Here is a 10,355-nt window from a genome sequence, read left to right on the forward strand (position 1 = left end):
CAGGTTGCTGGGGGTTTAGGCCTTTCTTGAAGAATTAAAACTATTTTAGAGTGGACAGTTGACACGTGTGGATTTGTTGCAACAAGACAGCATGGACTGCCTGTTATCAGAAGGAAGGTGTTGTGCAAGCATCTCTGCTCAGCATTGCCAATACGGGAGCTGCCTGCCCAATCTGTGTTTCTGCAAACTTCAGCCTAAGTGGCTAAAAGTATCTTAGAGCCAAGAATAAACACCTGGAAGAGGAGACACCTAGAATAGTGTTTAATAAGAAAAGAAAAAAAACTTGGGCCATGGCTTATATTTAGGTAATCAGATGAAAGGAAGCGCAGCAGAATTCTTAATTACGAAGCCTATTGTATCATGCAAATATTTTCTTGCAGTCCCTGACAAATCTTATAGCCGGAGTTATCGAAAAATCAGCTCATTTCTGTGCATGATTTCTCCAAGAATTAAAACTAGTTTTTTTTTTTCCCTCAGCATAGAGCAGCTGCTATTCCTCCATTAACTTTCAATCAGAAACCAACCCCTTCCCTTTCTGGCATCTTAAGAGGTTGCTACGCTGATCTGTCAAGCTAACAATCTTTGCTGCAGAAAGCATGAGCGGGAAAAACCTCCGAGGGAATATGTATGCAATTAATCATACTGCCTTGTCAGGTCACAGACCCACCGAATGAATCAACCCAAAAGTTTGATATTTGAGAGGCTGTGCAATTTTCTTTCTGGTTTGATGCGTAGCACGAATGCCGTCATTACTTGCACTGTGTTTAATTCACAGCTCTCTGGTGATCTAATGATCTAATGATTTTAAGTCTCATAACTCGAGAAATCGGTTTGCTTGTATTGGATGCATGGATGGAGATGCAATAGGAAGAAAAAGAATAGCCCATTAAATTATATAGCTGTAATTTGGATGTAAAATTTTATTATAAAATACATTGGGATAGCTGTAAAGTTACATACACACCTATAATACACAATCTCCAAACAGCACATATAGCAATCAACTTGAAATAACTCCCAGAAATGCAGTAGAATCTTAAATCACTTTTGATGTTGCATTAAAAAAAAAAGCCATCTGCTTGTAATTTAATGAGCTAATGCAGTGTCAAATGTTATCTTACATAACGTAACTTTTTCATAACTTTTCAGCTAACATAAGGTTTATCTCTTTATTTATTTGCATGCCAATTGCCATTCTCTAAAAGCAGTTGGAAAAAATCAACTCTTAAGCTCTTTCATATAATTGCTTGCTCAGCAACTGTCAGCAACTGATGGTTTCTGGACAAACTAATTCAACTATTTGGACCCCATACAGCAGGATCAATTCAAAAAGAGATAAAGAGATGCGAGCAGCTAATGTTTTGTTTTTGCCTAAGGGCAAATGTGAAATGCTGAAAGGGGCATGAGTTTGGTATCAAGTGAAATCTTTTGTGGAATTAAAAGGGCTAACTATCTTTCCCTGCACTATTCCTCTGAAGAATAATGTTTGAGACGATCGAAAATTAACCGTGAAATTGTCAGGAAGTCTGTTTCTAGGCAGGGGGAGACGGGTTTGGAAGGACCAAATATACAGCAGTCGGTACGCCTAAATAGTGGGTAGCCTAGATCTTAACTATTTTTTTTCTGAAAAGTCATGAAAAACAGGTCTGATATTGAAGGAAAGAAAATAATATGGAAATTCTGGAGTTAGCTAGCATCTCTTGCTTTTGATGGATTAATTTTCAATCCTTATCAAAAATACAGAGCTTATGCTATGAATCTAAAAGTATCTGGACAAGTGAATCACAGGCAGTAAATGATTCTGGTGTATTAAAAGCAAATAGTGTCCTGTGAACCTTGCTGCTTTTCTGCAGCCAAACTGGAGACTAATGGAGACGTATATGGGAAGCAATACACCAAAGGGAGTGTTTTAAATAATGCCTCGAGATCTTATTTAAAAAATTAATTTAGATCAGGCTGGCAACAAGTGAGGGGAGATTGAAAATGGGCTGCAGGACTGTCAACACAAAGCAATAATGAACAGAGAGATACAGAGCGCAGGTGTGGGGTGAGGTGTCTTGGAATCTTTATTCATGATATGAAATGGCAAGGTAAAGGGCAAATTAATTGAATTTTTTAAAATATGCCAGATCGAGAAGTTTGCGAGCTCCAGTTTGATGGGCAGGTGATTCAACAGCAAATATGAGGAGCTAAGAATATTAGCAGAAGAATAAAATGTCTTTTCTATTCCTGAAAAATACAAGGTAATAAATAAGGACTGGAGGGACAGAGCAAATGTGACACTTGGTGAGAGGAAACGTCTTGGCAAGCAAAAATGTGACTGTAAAACCTTCAGAGAGATACTATACAGCAGGGTGGTGTGATAGATGCTAGTTAACCCCGGCTTTGACGGCATTTAGCTAGTGTCTCGGGCTAAAACCATAACCTTTTCTCCAGTAGCTGTTACTTAGTGACTTCTTGGGCAAATTGGGGGGTACCACATGGTTTTTTTTAATCTGTTTTAACCTATTTTTTTAACCTGTTTTTCTCATAGCAAAGTATATTTCCCATTATTTTCATGTTGAAATTGTTGAGAAGTTTAAAGCAGTGTTGCACGGGCTTTTTGCAGCGATTCAGACAGTTTCTGATGCCTCCGACTGCATTTTGGGGACGGAATGGGGAAGGGCAGAGCCCAGCAGCTTCAGCTCTGTTGTTGCAGCATCAGGACCATCATGCTGATTTTTCTTTCCAAAAAGCAACATGTTTTTTTTCTGCAAAACTGTGCCTGGACGCAGAACTGCTGCCTAAACTTTCTCCCAGGCGAAGGAGTTTGCACGACTGGATGCAGCAAGCAAGACATCGCTGCAGCTGAACATCTCAGAATTCATGGGTGTCAATGTCAACAGTTTTGAGATTAGGTCGGTTTTTTCTCCAAAGATATTTTGGGCATAAAACACAGAGTCATGCACACAAGTTACTTGAGAGTAACCTGTTTTCCCTCACTTACAGGACATGCATGCATGGCCAGGGAGTTCTTGCTGTGCAAAACGAGCAAAATTAAAGAAGGTTTAGGCAAAACTCCATATTTCACATCAGTTTCTAATGACCTACTGTTGAAATTATGTTTTCACCTATCTCAAAATTTTGTGGTAATTATTTATTTTTGGACTGTACTGATTTACAGTCCAAAATACCTGTACCGGTTTACAGCTCATTTTGTAGCAATTGGACAGCTGATGTATGGCTGCATAGTGGAAGCTGATTGCAGCGTTAACCATGCCTCCAAGTAGGAAGGATTGGGAATTGTTCCTTCCTTCCATCTTGCTGTTGGACTGATGCACATACTCTTTGATTTCACTCTGTTACTTCCTTCTTAAACACCTTTTTTCCAGGCACACACATACATATGTATTGTGCTGCGAAGGTTTACCAAACTCATCATTATTCTGTATTCATGCACGCTGAGCTATGTCTCTCAATAATTAGCTTTGTAATGATCGAAGACATTCTGTACCAACTTGCATTCCTCCTCATTTTATTGTTCCTCTCTCACGCCTGTCTAACACTCCTTATGTTGTGTCTTCAAGGTTGCTTTTATTGATAGCCAAAACAAAAAGACAAAATAAGAGTGAAAAGCCAAATTGATTAGTTTTATATTTATTTTTGCAAAGACATATTAAAATTAACTTTATTTTTGTTTGATGTACGTTCTGTGCTTTGCTAAATAACCTCGAAGACTGTATTGCCAAGTCAAGCATTGCTATTAGCAATACTCATGATGTAGCTCAAAAGCACTCTGATAATTTGGCCCTCTCCATTTAAACACTCCCTGTTATCCCCTGTGAAATCCGAGAAAAAAACATGTAAGAAGTGCTGCAGCCTTTCTGACAAGGAAGAGTTTACTTCTTCTTTCAGCAGAGTACTTTTCTGACAAATGTACCATATTAAAATCTGCTCCTTCCATGGGTGAGGAAGAAGAGGGCTGGCAGCACAGTTATTTTTCATAGCGTCTTTCAAACAGGGATTTTAGTTGGACCGTAGGTCTCCTCGCATTCCCAGGAAGTGAGAATTTCTTTTACAGGCAGCTGAACAGCTGCCTGCAGAGGTTACCTGTTATGTGCAAGGCTAGATAGTGAAACAGATGGATGCAAAGTGCAGGGATCCTGGTTCCTCTGTTTCTCGTCCTTTGATGAAAACATCCACAGGAAGACATAGGTTTTCTGCGACGGGCTTCAGCATTTAATGCTGAATGGCTTGAAACTGAAAGAGAGTAGATTTTTATTAGATCTGAGGAAGAAATTCTTCACTCTGAGGGTGATGAGACACTGGAACAGGTTGCCCAGAGAAGTTGTGGATGCCCCATCCCTGGAATTTTTCAAGGCCAGGTTGGATGAGGCCTTAAGCGACCTGATCTAGTGGAAGGTGTCTCTGCCCATGGCAGGGGGGTTGGAACTTGATGATCTTGAAGTCCCCTTCCAACTCAAACCATCCCATGATTCTGCAATTCTCTGATTTCTGCACATCAGCAGCCCCATCACATGATAATAATGCAGGCTGGGATGTGTCATTGTGAGTGATGATGCTTGCTTCTGCTTCTGCTTCCGCCGCAAGATCTGGATGCCAGTTTGGCGATGAGGCAGTGGTTCACCATGCTAGGCGAGGGTGGTACTCACGTGTCTGAAGGAAGAGAGACAGCTTTTCCTCTCCTTCCTCCCTCACTCAGTCTCTTTATCCCTTACTGTTCCTCTGAACAATGCCCTCACAGCTTGAACTAATTTTGTTCGAACTGCAGGCACTGCGTCACTCATACTTTTGCCTGTTGTTCCTTCCCTAAACATCTGCCATTATTTATCTGGATGGTTTGAACTCTTTATGTTCAATTTATTAGTCTCTCTGAGAATTACCTCCAGCTTTGTGTGGAAATGTGCTGAGTAGTGGTGGAAACAGCTGCCAGCCGTAGGTCTCCCCTAGCTCCTCTTGCAATGGTTTTCATTACAACAAGGGGATCTCCAGCACCATTTCAGAAGGTGGGATTTGATGACCATGCAATTTTCCTGGAAAGAAGCAGCAACCCCATCCAACACAAGCTAGCACGATCTCTTTTACCATCTACATTTTGAGTGAAGACATTTTTAACGCTGATCCAGAGGCAGATGCCTTTGGCAAACCCCTTTCCTTGGCTACATAGGCAAAAGAGCTTCTCTTCTCCTTGCCCACTGAATGTGCAGCGGCCAGGAGGCAGCAGTGGGCTCCCACCATGCGGTGCTTCTCTAGCAGATCTGGGGACAAGGCAGCAGCTGTGGCATCTGGTCCTCGCCCAGATCTGCCTTGTCGAGTTCATGCTGTGGTACAGGAGGACAGTGGGAGAATGGACTTAGAGCCTCACATAGGTTAGTTAACCATCTGCTCTTCGTTGTGTAATTCTCCCTTACTTTCAGACCAGTGCTAGGCTAAACTGCTTGCTTCAAGATCCTGTTTTGCCCAAATCCTGTATTTCCTACCATTGACATTAACCAGGAACCATGGTTAGGTCACACCAACTTATGTGGCAAATTAGACCAGGCACAATGTTCGGGGAAAAGCTTTATTTTAATACTTAATTGGGAGTATTGAGTTGAAGGCTAGAGGGCCATTCGTTTCTTCTGGTTAAAGGCCATTGCACAAGCAGCCTTTGAAGTTCAATTACTTCAAGGCCCATACACCACCCAAATCTGTCTGTCTCTGCTGTAAGGTTTAAAATGCACCACTGTTTTCTATAGCATCTTGCATGCCATCTGTTTTCCAAATCACTTTCCTCAGCTGCATAATTTAATTACTGAGGTAAGAGCTAGAGGGGGGAGGATATGGAGATGTAGGTAAGGGAAATTTGTTTGTGAAGTCTCTGCACCCAATTCTCCCTTTCAGTGTGTGGATACTAGAAGACAAAAAGTGGCATTTCAGGACCACACGGGACCTGGTGACACTAAGACCCTCACCTTCCCCATCTCCCTGGAGGAGACCCATGCAGGGAACAAAGTCCCACCACGCAGGGCTTTCATGTGCTTGGCATAACACAGGGCATGAACTAGTGTGCATCCTCCTCCTGCCGTCCAGTGCTTTTCTTTCTCTTTCTCTGGTCCCCTCTTCTCTGAGGTTGGTTCCCAGCCATCTGTCACACTTGCATCTATGGAAAAGTCAGTCAGACCCACTTTTTTTCAAACGCATTGTTCCTGTTCCTCACAGAAGTAGCCGGCAGGTGGGGGATCGAGCTGGGTTGGAGTCTTATTTTCTGGGGGAAGCCTGATGAGACTTGTGAGGGGCAGATTGGGCTCTTCCAGAGCAGCTGGGCTAAGGGAGCAGGGAAAAGTCTAAGAAGCAAAAAGAGCAATGTCTGACAACGCCTGCCTTGCCAGCCTGCAGCTGCGCAAAACCCTCAGATACTCTCTCCTGGAGCAGGCTGGGGAGATTAAAAACAGGCATTTGTTTTTGTTGATGGCAAGGTAATTTCAACACAGATCACTTCCCCAATCTGTTGTGCTGAGTAGCAACAAGCTGAGAGATGTGGGAACAAGTGGGCGGCATAAGGGCCGGAAAGGAGGAGATGGGCAAGAGCTGCATCCTCAGGGACAGCAGCAGCTTGCACAGATGATTCAAGTGTGGTGTTCCCTGGTGAGGCTGAGTGAGGAAGGATGAGTGGGTCCCACTTGGGCACAAGAACCTCCTGGGAGAGGTGCACATGCTGCCACTGGTGCTGCATGATCTTGGTGACTCAGCCCCTTGCTCAGAGCACGACAGTGTCCAGCCCTGCAATCGCGCTGTGTGGTCCTTCACAGGCTTTGCTTTTATCTGGTCTCTGATGGCGCATCAGATAGAGAAGGGAAATGAAATAAAAGATGCCACCACAAAGTTGGTGGAGGTCTTTGGTGACTTTATCCTTCTTCCTAGCTGCCTTCCCATCCTAGCATCTATATACGTGCATTTTTCCCCACTGAAATTAATGTGTCTTCCCTAGACAAGAGCAGGGAAGATAATCACTCACCATATTTTCAGTCTTCTCCTTTTCCTCTAACAGACTGAATACAACAAGATGTTTAGGTCTAATCCCACCAGAGCAAACAGAAATCCACACTCAATAACATTGTCAAGTCAAGGATCTGTAGTTTTGCTGCCTTCCCCGCTTCATGAACCACACATACTTGACACCAGCTCTTCCTTTTGCGTTTTTCCTCCTCCATTTTTGCTATTGAAATTTCAGGCACTTTAAGGGCAAGATTTCAGCCACCCTGGGAGCTGCTGGAGGGTCTGAGGGAGTTGTTTGTTCACCAGAATGTTTACAGCAAATTTGTCACAGCCTGACCACGTCTAATTGGCATGATGAAGCCTGTAAGAAACAGGCTCCTCGTATATTTTTAGTGCTCTCCAACCTTTCTAGCACGGATCTGTAGGGCATTAATTAATTCTAGTTGGCTGACAGTTCATTCTCTCAAAGTTGGACTCTCACAAATAATTTGGCTCCAGGTGTCTTTTAGATCCAGTGATAAGATAACAGGATGCTGGCATTTATCATGCGCGGTGTCTTGAGCATATCTTTTCTGATCCTTTTGATACTTTGGACATTATATACCTCTCTATTGCCTTTGCAAATACACGTCTTTTTCTCCTGGTGGTTTCATTACTGCTGCTTTAGTCATTGACAGGCAGGAGAAATGACCCCAATTAACACATGGACCTTTCTGTAGCTGTCCTTTATTTGCATAACATTTTCTTCCCTAGCCAAGCTGTGTCGAGCATTCTGACCACCTTCACTTTGCTTTCTGCATCCAATTATTTTTAGTCTGTGTACTTACGGTGTGGCTCAGCTCATACTGAATCTATTTGGGTAGCTTTACTATGTGCCATCTGGTCTGTGTTTGATTTTCCAGGAAGTTTGGGCTTTCTTATCCATAATGCCTCTAGTTTCTTTTTTAATTTCAGGATTCTTTGCTTTCTGTAGGATGGAAAATAAAATTGAAGGGTCTTCTTTCTCCTCTGGCTGCGCTACTGATTCAAACTTGGTCCAGGTGAAAACCAGATGTATTAGTCTCATGTATCCAATGGGCGTGAGAGAGACCTTGCAATTATAGTGGGAACAGATAATTTTTAAAACTTCTAATAATAAGTTTGCAAAGTGAAAATGAGTTTCATAACTTTGCATCATGTGGCAATGCAAATAAATGGATTTGAAATACATCCACAACCCTATTGCCGCCTTTGCCTCAGTCTTTAACAGTAAGACCAGTTGTTCTCTGGGCATCCATCCTTCTGAGCTGGAAGACAAGGATGGGAAGCAGAATGAAGCCTGTGGTTAGCGACCTGCTACACCACTTAAACACTGGCAAGTCCATGGGACCAGATGGGATCCACTCAAAGATACTGAAGGAGCTGGCAGAAGTGCTCACCAAGCCACTTTCCATTATTTATCAGCAGTCCTAACTAACCAGGGAGGTCCCAGTTGACTGAAGGTTAGCAAACATGACACTCATGTAGAAGAAGGGCTGGAAGGAGGATCTGGGGAACCACAGGCCTGTCAGTCTGACTTTGGTGCCGGGGAAAATTATGGAGTAAATCATCTTGAGTGCCATCAGGTGGCACATACAGGGCAACCAGGTGATCAGGCCCAGTCAGCATGAGTTTATGAATGGCAGATACTGCTTCATCAACCTGATCTCCTTCTATGACAGGGTGACCCACTTAGTGGATGAGGGAAAGGCTGTGGATGTTCTCTACCTGGACTTTAGTAAAGTCTTTGACAGCATTTCCCATAACATTCTCCTGGAGAAACTGGCTGCTCTTGACTTGGATGAGCATACTCTTTGCTAGGTAAAAAACTGACTGGACAGCTGATCCGAAAGAGTTGTGGTGAATGGAGTTCTATCCAGTTAGTGGTCACTCACAAGCGATGTTCCCCAGGGCTCAGTTCTCGGGCCAGTTCTGTTTAATATCTTTATCAATGATCTGGAGGAGGGGATCGAGTGCACCCTCAGTGAGTTTGCAGATGACACCAACTTGGGTGGGAGTGTTGATCTCCTTGAGAGTAGGAAGGCTCTACAGAGAGATCTGGACAGGCCGGATTGGTGGGTTGAGGCCAATTGTATGAGGTTTAACAGGACCAAGTGTCAGGTTCTGCACTTGGTTCACCACAACCCCATGCAATGCTACAGGTGTGGGGAAGAGCGGCTGGAAAGCTGCCTGGTGAAAAAGCATCTAGGAGTGTTGGTCGACAGCCAGCAGAACATGAGCCAGCAGTGTGGCCAGGTGGCCAAGGTGGCCAAGACCATTCTGGCTTGTATCAGAAATACTGTGGCCAGCAGGACTAAGGAAGTGATTTTTATTTCCCCATACTCAGCACTGGTGAGGTCTCGTCTCTAATACTGTGTTCAGTTTTGGGTCCCTCACTACAAGACAGACATTTGGAACATGTCCAAAGAAGAGCAATGAAGCTGATGAAGGATCTAGAGCACAAGTCTTATGAGGAGCGACTGATGTAACTGGAGTTGTTTAGTCTGGAGAAAAGAAGGCTGAGAGGAGACCCTATAGCTCTCTACAGCTATCTGAAAGGAGGTTGTAGCGAGGTGGGTGTTGGTCTCTTCTCCCAACTAACAAGCAATAGGACAAGAAAAAAGAGCCTTAAGTTGCATCACAGGAAGTTTAGATTGAATATTAGGAAAAATTTCTTCATGGAAAGGGTTGTCAAGCATTGGAACAGACTGCCCAGGGAGGTGCTTGAGTTGTCACCCCTGGAGGTATTTAAAAGATGCGTAGATGGGGTGCTTAGGGACATAATTTAGCGGAGACTTGGCAGTGTTAGGTTAACGGTTGGACTTGATGGTCTTAAAGGTCTTTTCCAATCTGAATGATTCTATGATTCTGTACGTGCATGTCTATGCCAAGGACAAGGAGAATTTCTAAAGGAGTACACCTTCCCTGCTGATTCCTTCGTGCTTGAAGGGTGATGCAGGGATTTAGTGCCAGTGTTCTATGGAGCCACCCAATGCAGTTGCTTTCCTCTTTGAAGAGCCCTCTGGCACTGTTTCCGTCAGCACTTTGCTACTCTCATGATTAGTGGCCAGTTGCAGTCCTGGGGAAGAAGCTGGACCAGTGTGAGAACTGGGCTTGGGTTTCAGTTTAATGACAGACCTCTGAGAGTAACTCCAAAGGGCATCACTTAAATTCAGAGCTTTATTCTGGAAATGTAGAGCAGCTGCCAGGGTCCGAAGCCCCCGAGGAGGCCCCAGGACAACCTCCATTGGGCAGGACGAAGATATTCAACTCCTAGTCCCTCCCCACATGTGACCAGGATACAAGGATAGTAACCAGTTCATTCAAGCCCATGGATGTCTTCATTAGGCACTATAGAT

This window comes from Tauraco erythrolophus, chromosome 4, assembly GCF_009769465.1.
Source record: "Tauraco erythrolophus isolate bTauEry1 chromosome 4, bTauEry1.pri, whole genome shotgun sequence".
In the NCBI taxonomy this organism is placed as follows: Eukaryota; Metazoa; Chordata; class Aves; order Musophagiformes; family Musophagidae; genus Tauraco; species Tauraco erythrolophus.